At 47.5% G+C, this 14,320-nt stretch overlaps 1 protein-coding gene across 1 annotated transcript in view; it reads left to right on the forward strand.

Annotated features, from left to right (window-relative positions):
- Positions 1–14,320, forward strand: part of LOC141243775 (uncharacterized) — a 93,766-nt gene that overhangs the window by 46,520 nt on the left and 32,926 nt on the right. The gene's annotated exons all lie outside the window — the stretch shown is intronic.

The following is a 14,320-nucleotide window of genomic DNA, read 5'->3' on the forward strand; positions in this document are numbered from 1 at the left end:
GAAATATGTCAGCACTGAGGAGAGGGAGAAATATGTCAGCACTGAGGAGAGGGAGATATATGTCAGCACTGAGGAGAATGGAGAAATATGTCAGCACTGAGGAGAGGGAGAAATATGTCAGCACTGAGGAGAATGGAGAAATATGTCAGCACTGAGGAGAGGAGAGAAATATGTCAGCACTGAGGAGAGGGAGAACTATGTCAGCACTCAGGAGAGGGAGAAATATGTCAGCACTGAGGAGAGAGGAAAAATATGTCAGCACTGAGGAGAGGGAGAAATATGTCAGCACAAAGGAGAGGAGAGAAATATGTCAGCACTGAGGAGAGGGGAGAAATATGTCAGCACTGATGAGAGAGAGAAATATGTCAGCATTGAGGAGAGGAGAGAAATATGTCAGCACTGAGGAGAGGGAGAAATAAGTCAGCACTGAGGAGAGGGGAGAAATATGTCAGCACTGAGGAGAGGGAAAAATATGTCAGCACTGAGGAGAGGAGAGAAATATGTCAGCACCGAGGAGAGAGGAGAAATATGTCAGCACCGAGGAGAGGGGAGAAATATGTCAGCACTCAGGAGAGGGGAGAAATATGTCAGCACTGAGGAGAGGGGAGAAATATGTCAGCACTGAGGAGAGAGGAGAAATATGTCAGCACTGAGGAGAGTAGAGAAATATGCCAGCACTGAGGAGAGGGGAGAAATATGTCAGCACTGAGGAGAGGAGAAATATGTCAACACTGAGGAGAGGGGAGAAATATGTGAGCACTGAGGAGAGGGGAGAAATATGTCAGCACTGAGGAGAGAGGAGAAATATGTCAGCACTGAGGAGAGTAGAGAAATATGCCAGCACTGAGGAGAGAGGAGAAATATGTCAGCACTGAGGAGAGTAGAGAAATATGACAGCACTGAGGAGAGGGGAGAAATATGTCAGCACTAAGTAGAGGAGAAATATGTCAGCACTGAGGAGAGGGGAGAAATATGTCAGCACTGAGGAGAGGGGAGAAATATGTCAGCACTGAGGAGAGGGGAGAAATATGTCAGCACTGAGGAGAGTAGAGAAATATGCCAGCACTGAGGAGAGAGGAGAAATATGTCAGCACTAAGGAGAGGGGAGAAATATGTCAGCACTGAGGAGAGGGAGAAATATGTCAGCACTGAGGAGAGGGGAGAAATATGTCAGCACTGAGGAGAGTAGAGAAATATGCCAGCACTGAGGAGAGGGGAGAAATATGTCAGCACTAAGGAGAGGGGAGAAATATGTCAGCACTGAGGAGAGGGAGAAATATGTCAGCACTGAGGAGAGGGGAGAAATATGTCAGCACTGAGGAGAGGGGAGAAATATGTCAGCACTGAGGAGAGTAGAGAAATATGCCAGCACTGAGGAGAGGGGAGAAATATGTCAGCACTAAGGAGAGGGGAGAAATATGTCAGCACTGAGGAGAGGGGAGAAATATGTCAGCACTGAGGAGAGGGGAGAAATATGTCAGCACTGAGGAGAGTAGAGAAATATGCCAGCACTGAGGAGAGGGGTGAAATATGTCAGCACTAAGGAGAGGGGAGAAATATGTCAGCACTGAGGAGAGGGAGAAATATGTCAGCACTGAGGAGAGGGGAGAAATATGTCAGCACTGAGGAGAGGGGAGAAATATGTCAGCACTGAGGAGAGTAGAGAAATATGCCAGCACTGAGGAGAGGGGAGAAATATGTCAGCACTGAGGAGAATAGAGAAATATGTCAGCACTGAGGAGAGGAGAAATATGTCAGCACTGAGGAGAGGGGAGAAATATGTCAGCACTGAGGAGAGGGGAGAAATATGTCAGCACTGAGGAGAGGGGAGAAATATGTCAGCACTGAGGAGAGGGGAGAAATATGTCAGCACTGAGGAGAGGAGAGAAATATGTCATCACTGAGGAGAGGAGAGAAATATGTCAGCACTGAGGAGAGGAGAGAAATATGTCAGCACTGAGGAGAGGGGAGAAATATGTCAGCACTGAGGAGAGGAGAGAAATATGTCAGCACTGAGGAGAGGAGAGAAATATGTCAGCACTGAGGAGAGGGAGAAATATGTCAGCACTGAGGAGAGAGGAAAAATATGTCAGCACTGAGGAGAGGGAGAAATATGTCAGCACTGAGGAGAGGGAGAAATATGTCAGCACTGAGGAGAGGAGAGGAGAGAAATATGTCAGCACTGAGGAGAGGGGAGAAATATGTCAGCACTGAGGAGAGGGAGAAATATGTCAGCACTGAGGAGAGGAGAGAAATATGTCAGCACTGAGGAGAGGGAGAAGTATATCAGCACTGAGGAGAGGGAGAAATATGTCAGCACTGAGGAGAGGGGAGAAATATGTCAGCACTGAGGAGAGGGAAAAATATGTCAGCACTGAGGAGAGGAGAGAAATATGTCAGCACCGAGGAGAGAGGAGAAATATGTTAGCACCGAGGAGAGGGGAGAAATATGTCAGCACTCAGGAGAGGGGAGAAATATGTCAGCACTGAGGAGAGGGGAGAAATATGTCAGCACTGAGGAGAGAGGAGAAATATGTCAGCACTGAGGAGAGTAGAGAAATATGCCAGCACTGAGGAGAGGGGAGAAATATGTCAGCACTGAGGAGAGGAGAAATATGTCAGCACTGAGGAGATGGGAGAAATATGTCAGCACTGAGGAGAGGGGAGAAATATGTCAGCACTGAGGAGAGAGGAGAAATATGTCAGCACTGAGGAGAGTAGAGAAATATGCCAGCACTGAGGAGAGGGGAGAAATATGTCAGCACTGAGGAGAGGAGAAATATGTCAACACTGAGGAGAGGGGAGAAATATGTCAGCACTGAGGAGAGGGGAGAAATATGTCAGCACTGAGGAGAGAGGAGAAATATGTCAGCACTGAGGAGAGTAGAGAAATATGCCAGCACTGAGGAGAGAGGAGAAATATGTCAGCACTGAGGAGAGTAGAGAAATATAACAGCACTGAGGAGAGGGGAGAAATATGTCAGCACTGAGGAGAGGAGAAATATGTCAGCACTGAGGAGAGGGGAGAAATATGTCAGCACTGAGGAGAGGGGAGAAATATGTCAGCACTGAGGAGAGTAGAGAAATATGCCAGCACTGAGGAGAGAGGAGAAATATGTCAGCACTGAGGAGAGTAGTGAAATATGCCAGCACTGAGGAGAGGGGAGAAATATGTCAGCACTAAGGAGAGGGGAGAAATATGTCAGCACTGAGGAGAGGGAGAAATATGTCAGCACTGAGGAGAGGGGAGAAATATGTCAGCACTGAGGAGAGAGGAGAAATATGTCAGCACTGAGGAGAGTAGAGAAATATGCCAGCACTGAGGAGAGAGGAGAAATATGTCAGCACTGAGGAGAGTAGAGAAATATGACAGCACTGAGGAGAGGGGAGAAATATGTCAGCACTGAGGAGAGGAGAAATATGTCAGCACTGAGGAGAGGGGAGAAATATGTCAGCACTGAGGAGAGGGGAGAAATATGTCAGCACTGAGGAGAGTAGAGAAATATGCCAGCACTGAGGAGAGAGGAGAAATATGTCAGCACTGAGGAGAGTAGAGAAATATGCCAGCACTGAGGAGAGGGGAGAAATATGTCAGCACTAAGGAGAGGGGAGAAATATGTCAGCACTGAGGAGAGGGAGAAATATGTCAGCACTGAGGAGAGGGGAGAAATATGTCAGCACTGAGGAGAGGGGAGAAATATGTCAGCACTGAGGAGAGGAGAAATATGTCAGCACTGAGGAGAGGGGAGAAATATGTCAGCACTGAGGAGAGGGGAGAAATATGTCAGCACTGAGGAGAGGGGAGAAATATGTCAGCACTGAGGAGAGGGGAGAAATATGTCAGCACTGAGGAGAGGAGAGAAATATGTCATCACTGAGGAGAGGAGAGAAATATGTCAGCACTGAGGAGAGGAGAGAAATATGTCAGCACTGAGGAGAGGGGAGAAATATGTCAGCACTGAGGAGATGAGAGAAATATGTCAGCACTGAGGAGAGGAGAGGAGAGAAATATGTCAGCACTGAGGAGAGGGAGAAATATGTCAGCACTGAGGAGAGAGGAAAAATATGTCAGCACTGAGGAGAGGGGAGAAATATGTCAGCACTGAGGAGAGGGGAGAAATATGTCAGCACTGAGGAGAGGAGAGAAATATGTCAGCACTGAGGAGAGGAGAGAAATATGTCAGCACTGAGGAGAGGGAGAAATATGTCAGCACTGAGGAGGAGAAGAAATATGTCAGCACTGAGGAGAATGGAGAAATATGTCAGCACTGAGGAGAGGGAGAAATATGTCAGCACTGAGGAGAATGGAGAAATATGTCAGCACTGAGGAGAGGGGAGAAATATTTCAGCACTGAGGAGAGGGAGAAATATGTCAGCACTGAGGAGAGGGAGAAATATGTCAGCACTGAGGAGAGAAGAGAAATATGTCAGCACTGAGGAGAGGGGAGAAATATGTCAGCACTGAGGAGAGGGAGAAATATGTCAGCACTGAGGAGAGGAGAGAAATATGTCAGCACTGAGGAGAGGGGAGAAATATGTCAGCACTGAGGAGAGGGAAAAATATGTCAGCACTGAGGAGAGGGAAAAATATGTCAGCACTGAGGAGAGGAGAGAAATATGTCAGCACCGAGGAGAGAGGAGAAATATGTCAGCACCGAGGAGAGGGGAGAAATATGTCAGCACTGAGGAGAGGAGAGAAATATGTCAGCACCGAGGAGAGAGGAGAAATATGTCAGCACCGAGGAGAGGGGAGAAATATGTCAGCACTGAGGAGAGGAGAGAAATATGTCAGCACCGAGGAGAGTTGAGAAATATGTCAGCAATGAGGAGAGGAGAGAAATATGTCAGCAATGAGGAGAGGGGAGAAATATGTCAGCACTGAGGAGAGGAGAAATATGTCAGCACTGAGGAGAGGGAGAAATATATCAGCACTGAGGAGAGGAGAGAAATATGTCAGCACTGAGGAGAGGGGAGAAATATGTCAGCACTGAGGAGAGGAGAGAAATATGTCAGCACCGAGGAGAGAGGAGAAATATGTCAGCACCGAGGAGAGGGGAGAAATATGTCAGCACTGAGGAGAGGAGAGAAATATGTCAGCACCGAGGAGAGAGGAGAAATATGTAAGCACCGAGGAGAGGGGAGAAATATGTCAGCACTGAGGAGAGGAGAGAAATATGTCAGCACCGAGGAGAGTTGAGAAATATGTCAGCAATGAGGAGAGGAGAGAAATATGTCAGCAATGAGGAGAGGGGAGAAATATGTCAGCACTGAGGAGAGGAGAAATATGTCAGCACTGAGGAGAGGGAGAAATATATCAGCACTGAGGAGAGGAGAGAAATATGTCAGCAATGAGGAGAGGGGAGAAATATGTCAGCACTGAGGAGAGGAGAAATATGTCAGCACTGAGGATAGGGAGAAATATATCAGCACTGAGGAGAGGAGAGAAATATGTCAGCACTGAGGAGAGGGGAGAAATATGTCAGCACCGAGGAGAGGAGAGAAATATGTCAGCACCGAGGAGAGTTGAGAAATATGTCAGCACTGAGGAGAGGAGAGAAATATGTCAGCACTGAGGAGAGGAGAGAAATATGTCAGCACTGAGGAGAGGAGAGAAATATGTCAGCACTGAGGAGAGTGGAGAAATATGTCAGCACTGAGGAGAGGGGAGAAATATGTCAGCACTGAGGATAGGGAGAAATATGTCAGCACTGAGGAGAGGGAGAACTATGTCAGCACTGAGGAGAGAGGAGAAATATGTCAGCACTGAGGAGAGAGGAGAAATATGTCAGCACTGAGGAGAGGGAGAAATATGTCAGCACTGAGGAGAGGGAGAAATATGTCAGCACTGAGGAGAGGAGAGAAATATGTCAGCACTGAGGAGAGGGAGAACTATGTCAGCACTCAGGAGAGGGAGAAATATGTCAGCACTGAGGAGAGAGGAAAAATATGTCAGCACTGAGGAGAGGGAGAAATATGTCAGCACAAAGGAGAGGAGAGAAATATGTCAGCACTGAGGAGAGGGGAGAAATATGTCAGCACTGATGAGAGAGAGAAATATGTCAGCATTGAGGAGAGGAGAGAAATATGTCAGCACTGAGGAGAGGAGAAATATGTCAGCACTGAGGAGAGGGGAGAAATATGTCAGCACTGAAGAGAGGGGAGAAATATGTCAGCACTGAGGAGAGGGGAGAAATATGTCAGCACTGAGGAGAGGGGAGAAATATGTCAGCACTGAGGAGAGGAGAGAAATATGTCATCACTGAGGAGAGGAGAGAAATATGTCAGCACTGAGGAGAGGAGAGAAATATGTCAGCACTGAGGAGAGGGAGAAATATGTCAGCACTGAGGAGAATGGAGAAATATGTCAGCACTGAGGAGAGGGAGAAATATGTCAGCACTGAGGAGAATGGAGAAATATGTCAGCACTGAGGAGAGGGGAGAAATATTTCAGCACTGAGGAGAGGGAGAAATATGTCAGCACTGAGGAGAGGGAGAAATATGTCAGCACTGAGGAGAGAAGAGAAATATGTCAGCACTGAGGAGAGGGGAGAAATATGTCAGCACTGAGGAGAGGGAGAAATATGTCAGCACTGAGGAGAGGAGAGAAATATGTCAGCACTGAGGAGAGGGGAGAAATATGTCAGCACTGAGGAGAGGGAAAAATATGTCAGCACTGAGGAGAGGGAAAAATATGTCAGCACTGAGGAGAGGAGAGAAATATGTCAGCACCGAGAGAGAGGAGAAATATGTCAGCACCGAGGAGAGGGGAGAAATATGTCAGCACTGAGGAGAGGAGAGAAATATGTCAGCACCGAGGAGAGAGGAGAAATATGTCAGCACCGAGGAGAGGGGAGAAATATGTCAGCACTGAGGAGAGGAGAGAAATATGTCAGCACCGAGGAGAGTTGAGAAATATGTCAGCAATGAGGAGAGGAGAGAAATATGTCAGCAATGAGGAGAGGGGAGAAATATGTCAGCACTGAGGAGAGGAGAAATATGTCAGCACTGAGGAGAGGGAGAAATATATCAGCACTGAGGAGAGGAGAGAAATATGTCAGCACTGAGGAGAGGGGAGAAATATGTCAGCACTGAGGAGAGGAGAGAAATATGTCAGCACCGAGGAGAGAGGAGAAATATGTCAGCACCGAGGAGAGGGGAGAAATATGTCAGCACTGAGGAGAGGAGAGAAATATGTCAGCACCGAGGAGAGAGGAGAAATATGTAAGCACCGAGGAGAGGGGAGAAATATGTCAGCACTGAGGAGAGGAGAGAAATATGTCAGCACCGAGGAGAGTTGAGAAATATGTCAGCAATGAGGAGAGGAGAGAAATATGTCAGCAATGAGGAGAGGGAGAAATATGTCAGCACTGAGGAGAGGAGAAATATGTCAGCACTGAGGAGAGGGAGAAATATATCAGCACTGAGGAGAGGAGAGAAATATGTCAGCAATGAGGAGAGGGGAGAAATATGTCAGCACTGAGGAGAGGAGAAATATGTCAGCACTGAGGATAGGGAGAAATATATCAGCACTGAGGAGAGGAGAGAAATATGTCAGCACTGAGGAGAGGGGAGAAATATGTCAGCACCGAGGAGAGGAGAGAAATATGTCAGCACCGAGGAGAGTTGAGAAATATGTCAGCACTGAGGAGAGGAGAGAAATATGTCAGCACTGAGGAGAGGAGAGAAATATGTCAGCACTGAGGAGAGGAGAGAAATATGTCAGCACTGAGGAGAGTGGAGAAATATGTCAGCACTGAGGAGAGGGGAGAAATATGTCAGCACTGAGGATAGGGAGAAATATGTCAGCACTGAGGAGAGGGAGAACTATGTCAGCACTGAGGAGAGAGGAGAAATATGTCAGCACTGAGGAGAGAGGAGAAATATGTCAGCACTGAGGAGAGGGAGAAATATGTCAGCACTGAGGAGAGGGAGAAATATGTCAGCACTGAGGAGAGGAGAGAAATATGTCAGCACTGAGGAGAGGGAGAACTATGTCAGCACTCAGGAGAGGGAGAAATATGTCAGCACTGAGGAGAGAGGAAAAATATGTCAGCACTGAGGAGAGGGAGAAATATGTCAGCACAAAGGAGAGGAGAGAAATATGTCAGCACTGAGGAGAGGGGAGAAATATGTCAGCACTGATGAGAGAGAGAAATATGTCAGCATTGAGGAGAGGAGAGAAATATGTCAGCACTGAGGAGAGGAGAAATATGTCAGCACTGAGGAGAGGGGAGAAATATGTCAGCACTGAAGAGAGGGGAGAAATATGTCAGCACTGAGGAGAGGGGAGAAATATGTCAGCACTGAGGAGAGGGGAGAAATATGTCAGCACTGAGGAGAGGAGAGAAATATGTCATCACTGAGGAGAGGAGAGAAATATGTCAGCACTGAGGAGAGGAGAGAAATATGTCAGCACTGAGGAGAGGGGAGAAATATGTCAGCACTGAGGAGAGGAGAGAAATATGTTAGCACTGAGGAGAGGAGAGAAATATGTCAGCACTGAGGAGAGGGAGAAATATGTCAGCACTGAGGAGAGAGGAAAAAATATGTCAGCACTGAGGAGAGGGAGAAATATGTCAGCACTGAGGAGAGGGAGAAATATGTCAGCACTGAGGAGAGGAGAGGAGAGAAATATGTCAGCACTGAGGAGAGGGGAGAAATATGTCAGCACTGAGGAGAGGGAGAAATATGTCAGCACTGAGGAGAGGAGAGAAATATGTCAGCACTGAGGAGAGGGAGAAGTATATCAGCACTGAGGAGAGGGAGAAATATGTCAGCACTGAGGAGAGGGGAGAAATATGTCAGCACTGAGGAGAGGGAAAAATATGTCAGCACTGAGGAGAGGAGAGAAATATGTCAGCACCGAGGAGAGAGGAGAAATATGTCAGCACCGAGGAGAGGGGAGAAATATGTCAGCACTCAGGAGAGGGGAGAAATATGTCAGCACTGAGGAGAGGGGAGAAATATGTCAGCACTGAGGAGAGAGGAGAAATATGTCAGCACTGAGGAGAGTAGAGAAATATGCCAGCACTGAGGAGAGGGGAGAAATATGTCAGCACTGAGGAGAGGAGAAATATGTCAGCACTGAGGAGAGGGGAGAAATATGTCAGCACTGAGGAGAGGGGAGAAATATGTCAGCACTGAGGAGAGAGGAGAAATATGTCAGCACTGAGGAGAGTAGAGAAATATGCCAGCACTGAGGAGAGGGGAGAAATATGTCAGCACTGAGGAGAGGAGAAATATGTCAACACTGAGGAGAGGGGAGAAATATGTCAGCACTGAGGAGAGGGAGAAATATGTCAGCACTGAGGAGAGGGGAGAAATATGTCAGCACTGAGGAGAGGGAAAAATATGTCAGCACTGAGGAGAGGAGAGAAATATGTCAGCACCGAGGAGAGAGGAGAAATATGTCAGCACCGAGGAGAGGGGAGAAATATGTCAGCACTCAGGAGAGGGGAGAAATATGTCAGCACTGAGGAGAGGGAGAAATATGTCAGCACTGAGGAGAGAGGAGAAATATGTCAGCACTGAGGAGAGTAGAGAAATATGCCAGCACTGAGGAGAGGGGAGAAATATGTCAGCACTGAGGAGAGGAGAAATATGTCAGCACTGAGGAGAGGGGAGAAATATGTCAGCACTGAGGAGAGGGGAGAAATATGTCAGCACTGAGGAGAGAGGAGAAATATGTCAGCACTGAGGAGAGTAGAGAAATATGCCAGCACTGAGGAGAGGGGAGAAATATGTCAGCACTGAGGAGAGGAGAAATATGTCAACACTGAGGAGAGGGGAGAAATATGTCAGCACTTAGGAGAGGGGAGAAATATGTCAGCACTGAGGAGAGAGGAGAAATATGTCAGCACTGAGGAGAGTAGAGAAATATGCCAGCACTGAGGAGAGAGGAGAAATATGTCAGCACTGAGGAGAGTAGAGAAATATGACAGCACTGAGGAGAGGGGAGAAATATGTCAGCACTGAGGAGAGGAGAAATATGTCAGCACTGAGGAGAGGGAGAAATATGTCAGCACTGAGGAGAGGAGAGAAATATGTCAGCACTGAGGAGAGTAGAGAAATATGCCAGCACTGAGGAGAGAGGAGAAATATGTCAGCACTGAGGAGAGTAGAGAAATATGCCAGCACTGAGGAGAGGGGAGAAATATGTCAGCACTAAGGAGAGGGGAGAAATATGTCAGCACTGAGGAGAGGGAGAAATATGTCAGCACTGAGGAGAGGGGAGAAATATGTCAGCACTGAGGAGAGGGGAGAAATACGTCAGCACTGAGGAGAGGAGAAATATGTCAGCACTGAGGAGAGGGGAGAAATATGTCAGCACTGAGGAGAGGGGAGAAATATGTCAGCACTGAGGAGAGGGGAGAAATATGTCAGCACTGAGGAGAGGGGAGAAATATGTCAGCACTGAGGAGAGGAGAGAAATATGTCATCACTGAGGAGAGGAGAGAAATATGTCAGCACTGAGGAGAGGAGAGAAATATGTCAGCACTGAGGAGAGGGGAGAAATATGTCAGCACTGAGGAGATGAGAGAAATATGTCAGCACTGAGGAGAGGAGAGGAGAGAAATATGTCAGCACTGAGGAGAGGGAGAAATATGTCAGCACTGAGGAGAGAGGAAAAATATGTCAGCACTGAGGAGAGGGAGAAATATGTCAGCACTGAGGAGAGGGAGAAATATGTCAGCACTGAGGAGAGGAGAGGAGAGAAATATGTCAGCACTGAGGAGAGGGAGAAATATGTCAGCACTGAGGAGAGGGAGAAATATGTCAGCACTGAGGAGAGGAGAGAAATATGTCAGCACTGAGGAGAGGGAGAAGTATATCAGCACTGAGGAGAGGGAGAAATATGTCAGCACTGAGGAGAGGGGAGAAATATATCAGCACTGAGGAGAGGGAAAAATATGTCAGCACTGAGGAGAGGAGAGAAATATGTCAGCACCGAGGAGAGAGGAGAAATATGTCAGCACCGAGGAGAGAGGAGAAATATGTCAGCACTCACAAGAGGGGAGAAATATGTCAGCACTGAGGAGAGGGGAGAAATATGTCAGCACTGAGGAGAGAGGAGAAATATGTCAGCACTGAGGAGAGTAGAGAAATATGCCAGCACTGAGGAGAGGGGAGAAATATGTCAGCACTGAGGAGAGGAGAAATATGTCAGCACTGAGGAGAGGGGAGAAATATGTCAGCACTGAGGAGAGGGGAGAAATATGTCAGCACTGAGGAGAGAGGAGAAATATGTCAGCACTGAGGAGAGTAGAGAAATATGCCAGCACTGAGGAGAGAGGAGAAATATGTCAGCACTGAGGAGAGTAGAGAAATATGCCAGCACTGAGGATAGGGGAGAAATATGTCAGCACTGAGGAGAGGAGAAATATGTCAGCACTGAGGAGAGGGGAGAAATATGTCAGCACTGAGGAGAGGGGAGAAATATGTCAGCACTGAGGAGAGGGGAGAAATATGTCAGCACTGAGGAGAGGGGAGAAATATGTCAGCACTGAGGAGAGGAGAGAAATATGTCATCACTGAGGAGAGGAGAGAAATATGTCAGCACTGAGGAGAGGAGAGAAATATGTCAGCACTGAGGAGAGGGGAGAAATATGTCAGCACTGAGGAGAGGGGAGAAATATGTCAGCACTGAGGAGAGGGAGAAATATGTCAGCACTGAGGAGAGGAGAAAAATATGTCAGCACTGAGGAGGGGGAGAAATATGTCAGCACTGAGGAGAGGGAGAAATATGTCAGCACTGAGGAGAGGGAGAAATATGTCAGCACTGAGGAGAGGGAGAAATATGTCAGCACTGAGGAGAATGGAGAAATATGTCAGCACTGAGGAGAGGGAGAAATATGTCAGCACTGAGGAGAATGGAGAAATATGTCAGCACTGAGGAGAGGGGAGAAATATGTCAGCACTGAGGAGAGGGAGAAATATTTCAGCACTGAGGAGAGGAGAGAAATATGTCAGCACTGAGGAGAGGAGAAATATGTCAGCACTGAGGAAAGGGGAGAAATATGTCAGCACTGAGGAGAGGGGAGAAATATGTCAGCACTGAGGAGAGGGGAGAAATATGTCAGCACTGAGGAGAGGAGAGAAATATGTCATCACTGAGGAGAGGAGAGAAATATGTCAGCACTGAGAAGAGGAGAGAAATATGTCAGCAATGAGGAGAGGGGAGAAATATGTCAGCACTGAGGAGAGGGGAGAAATATGTCAGCACTGAGGAGAGGGAGAAATATGTCAGCACTGAGGAGAGGGAGAAATATGTCAGCACTGAGGAGAGGGAGAAATATGTCAGCACTGAGGAGAATGGAGAAATATGTCAGCACTGAGGAGAGGGAGAAATATGTCAGCACTGAGGAGAATGGAGAAATATGTCAGCACTGAGGAGAGGGGAGAAATATGTTAGCACTGAGGAGAGGGAGAAATATTTCAGCACTGAGGTGAGGGAGAGAAATATGTCAGCACTGAGGAGAGGGGAGAAATATGTCAGCACTGAGGAGAGGGGAGAAATATGTCAGCACTGAGGAGAGGGGAGAAATATGTCAGCACTGAGGAGAGGGGAGAAATATGTCAGCACTGAGGAGAGGGGAGAAATATGTCAGCACTGAGGAGACGAGAGAAATATGTCAGCACTGAGGAGAGGAGAGAAATATGTCAGCACTGAGGAGAGGAAGAAATATGTCAGCACTGAGGAGAGAGGAGAAATATGTCAGCACTAAGGAGAGGGGAGAAATATGTCATCACTGAGGAGAGGGGAGAAATATGTCAGCACTGAGGAGAGGGAGAAATATGTCAGCACTGAGGAGAGGGAGAAATATGTCAGCACTGAGGAGAGGGAGAAATATGTCAGCGCTGAGGAGAGAGGAGAAATATGTCAGCACTAAGGAGAGGGGAGAAATATGTCAGCACTGAGGAGAGGGGAGAAATATGTTAGCACTGAGGAGAGGGAGAAATATGTCAGCACTGAGGAGAGGGAGAAATATGTCAGCGCTGAGGAGAGAGGAGAAATATGTCAGCACTAAGGAGAGGGGAGAAATATGTCAGCACTGAGGAGAGGGGAGAAATATGTCAGCACTGAGGAGAGGGAGAAATATGTCAGCACTGAGGAGAGGGGAGAAATATGTCAGCACTGAGGAGAGGGAGAAATATGTCAGCACTGAGGAGAGGAGAGAAATATTTCAGCACTGAGGAGAGGAGAGAAATATGTCAGCACTGAGGAGAGGGGAGAAATATGTCAGCACTGAGGAGAGGGAGAAATATGTCAGCACTGAGGAGAGGGGAGAAATATGTCAGCACTGAGGAGAGGGGAGAAATATGTCAGCACTGAGGAGAGGAGAGAAATATGTCAGCACTGAGGAGAGAGGAGAAATATGTCAGCACCGAGGAGAGGGGAGAAATATGTCAGCACTGAGGAGAGGGGAGAAATATGTCAGCACTGAGGAGAGGGGAGAAATATGTCAGCACTGAGGAGAGAGGAGAAATATGTCAGCACTGAGGAGAGTAGAGAAATATGCCAGCACTGAGGAGAGGGGAGAAATATGTCAGCACTGAGGAGAGGGAGAAATATGTCAGCACTGAGGAGAGGGGAGAAATATGTCAGCACTGAGGAGAGGGGAGAAATATGTCAGCACTAGAGGAGAGGGGAGAAATATGTCAGCACTGAGGAGAGTAGAGAAATATGCCAGCACTGAGGAGAGGGGAGAAATATGTCAGCACTGAGGAGAGGGGAGAAATATGTCAGCACTGAGGAGAGGGGAGAAATATGTCAGCACTGAGGAGAGGGAGAAATATGTCAGCACTGAGGAGAGGAGAGAAATATGTCAGCACTGAGGAGAGGGGAGAAATATGTCAGCACTGAGGAGAGGAGAAATATGTCAGCACTGAGGAGAGGGGAGAAATATGTCAGCACTGAGGAGAGGGGAGAAATATGTCAGCACTGAGGAGAGGGAGAAATATGTCAGCACTGAGGAGAGGAGAAATATGTCAGCACTGAGGAGAGAGGGAGAAATATGTCAGCACTGAGGAGAGAGGAGAAATATGTCAGCACTGAGGAGAGGGGAGAAATATGTCAGCACTGAGGAGAGGGGAGAAATATGTCAGCACTGAGGAGAGGGGAGAAATATGTCAGCACTGAGGAGAGGGGAAATATGTCAGCACTGAGAGAGAGGGGAGAAATATGTCAGCACTGAGGAGGAGTAGAGAAATATGTACTGAGGAGAGGGAGAATAGAAATATGTCAGCACTGAGGAGAGGGAGAAATATGTCAGCACTGAGGAGAGAGGAGAAATATGTCAAGCACTGAGGAGAGTAGAGA

This window comes from Phyllobates terribilis, unplaced genomic scaffold (genome assembly GCF_046119375.1).
Source record: "Phyllobates terribilis strain yellow unplaced genomic scaffold, ASM4611937v1 Scaffold_2__4_contigs__length_985480577, whole genome shotgun sequence".
Taxonomy (NCBI): Eukaryota; Metazoa; Chordata; class Amphibia; order Anura; family Dendrobatidae; genus Phyllobates; species Phyllobates terribilis.